A 2353-nucleotide genomic window follows, 5' to 3' on the forward strand; every position below is an offset into this window, starting at 1 on the left:
GGGCCGAGGGGGCCTATTGGGGACGGTGGGTGGGGGGGAGTTGGAGGCAGGGGGGAGGGGGTCACGTGCTCTACGCGGCCACGTGCCACACGCTATGGCTGGAGGGAGAGAGAAATAAGTATAACCCGTAAAAACAAAGTTTTTCACTATAAATCCTTTATATGCGTGGCGGCTAGAGTCCTCTCGTCCTCTGGCTTGAGATGGCTGCCACCTATGGCTCAGATGATTGTCTGCCAGCATTAAGCAATTGGTAATTAAATATTTAATTTGTTTTCCGTAAAAAGTGTAAAATTTTGGAACAAAAAATTTCACGAACATTAATTGTCACGCGCAACGAGTCTGTGTGCAAAATGTCAGCTCGATTGGATCACGGGAAGTGGGTTAAAAAACGACCGAAAGATTTGCACGGTCGTAAGCAAGCAAGCAAGCGAACTTAATATAAAGGATTTAAGGAAACCACGTGACAGCGAGAGAGAAAGAGGTGGGGGGGGGGGGGGAGAAGTGATGATTGACAGGGAGATGGGAGAGAGAAGAGATGGGAATGATGAGATGATACTCATGGGCAGGCAGAGGGAGAGATTCACGAGGGCAGACACAGACACACACTGGGAGGTCCTCGGGGAGAGGGAAATCTCTCAGCCTGGAGAACATCGTGGAAGAAAGTGGGGACGTTTAGATTTGAAGCTTTCGTGACTGCAGGGATTGATTTGATTGGTTTTTTTCGGTAAAGTCACGTGGAAGGGAAATAATAAAATAATAAAAATATAAAACAATACAAATTCTCACGACGTTTCGACTGCAACACACAAGCAATCATCGTCAGGTGTGAAATTCACAGCAAGAATTTTTTTTTACAAAAATTCTAATTTGTGTGTGTGTGGGGAGCGGTGGTGCAGTGGTTAGCGCACTGTGTGTGTGTGGGGAGCGGTGGTGCAGTGGTTAGCGCACTGTGTGTGTGGGGGGGGCGGTGGTGCAGTGGTTAGCGCACTGTGTGTGTGGGGATCGGTGGTGCAGTGGTTAGCGCACTGTGTGTGTGTGGGGAGCGGTGGTGCAGTGGTTAGCGCACTGTGTGTGTGTGGGGAGCGGTGGTGCAGTGGCTAGCGCACTGTGTGTGTGTGGGGGGAGCGGTGGTGCAGTGGTTAGCGCACTGTGTGTGTGGGGATCGGTGGTGCAGTGGTTAGCGCACTGTGTGTGTGTGGGGAGCGGTGGTGCAGTGGTTAGCGCACTGTGTGTGTGTGGGGAGTGGTGGTGCAGTGGCTAGCGCACTGTGTGTGTGTGGGGGGAGCGGTGGTGCAGTGGTTAGCGCACTATGTGTGTGTGGGGAGCGGTGGTGCAGTGGTTAGCGCACTGTGTGTGTGTGGGGAGCGGTGATGCAGTGGTTAGCGCACTGTGTGTGTGTGGGGAGCTGTGGTGCAGTGGTTAGCGCACTGTGTGTGTGTGTGGGGAGCGGTGGTGCAGTGGTTAGCGCACTGTGTGTGTGTGGGGAGCGGTGGTGCAGTGGTTAGCGCACTGTGTGTGTGTGTGTGGGGAGCGGTGGTGCAGTGGTTAGCGCACTGTGTGTGTGGGGAGCGGTGGTGCAGTGGTTAGCGCACTGTGTGTGTGTAGGGAGCTGTGGTGCAGTGGTTAGCGCACTGTGTGTGTGTGTGGGGAGCGGTGGTGCAGTGGTTAGCGCACTATGTGTGTGTGTGGGGAGCGGTGGTGCAGTGGTTAGCGCACTGTGTGTGTGTGTGGAGAGCGGTGGTGCAGTGGTTAGCGCACTGTGTGTGTGTGTGGGGAGCGGTGGTGCAGTGGTTAGCGCACTGTGTGTGTGTGGGGAGCGGTGGTGCAGTGGTTAGCGCACTGTGTGTGTGTGTGTGGGGAGCGGTGGTGCAGTGGTTAGCGCACTGTGTGTGTGGGGAGCGGTGGTGCAGTGGTTAGCGCACTGTGTGTGTGTAGGGAGCTGTGGTGCAGTGGTTAGCGCACTGTGTGTGGGTGTGTGGGGAGCGGTGGTGCAGTGGTTAGCGCACTATGTGTGTGTGTGGGGAGCGGTGGTGCAGTGGTTAGCGCACTGTGTGTGTGTGTGGAGAGCGGTGGTGCAGTGGTTAGCGCACTGAGGACGGCTGCTTGCGTTGTGGCCGAAACGTCGTGAGAATTTTATGATGTTTTATTTTTATTATTTTATTATTTCCCTTCTACGTGACTTTAGAAAGAACCAAGAATATGAATGAAGTGGGGAGGACCCCGCTGAGGCTGCGGTGCCTCAAATATTGGAAGAAGAAGTCCCCCCTGTGAGTGGCTGGCTTGAGGTGCCATCTGTTGAGGAAGTACTGAAGGCGATCTGGAGTCTGAAACTAGGAAAGGCACCGGGCAGAGA

This window comes from Lethenteron reissneri, chromosome 69, assembly GCF_015708825.2.
Source record: "Lethenteron reissneri isolate LAM-NWPU_2019-01 chromosome 69, ASM1570882v1, whole genome shotgun sequence".
Lineage (NCBI taxonomy): Eukaryota > Metazoa > Chordata > Hyperoartia > Petromyzontiformes > Petromyzontidae > Lethenteron > Lethenteron reissneri.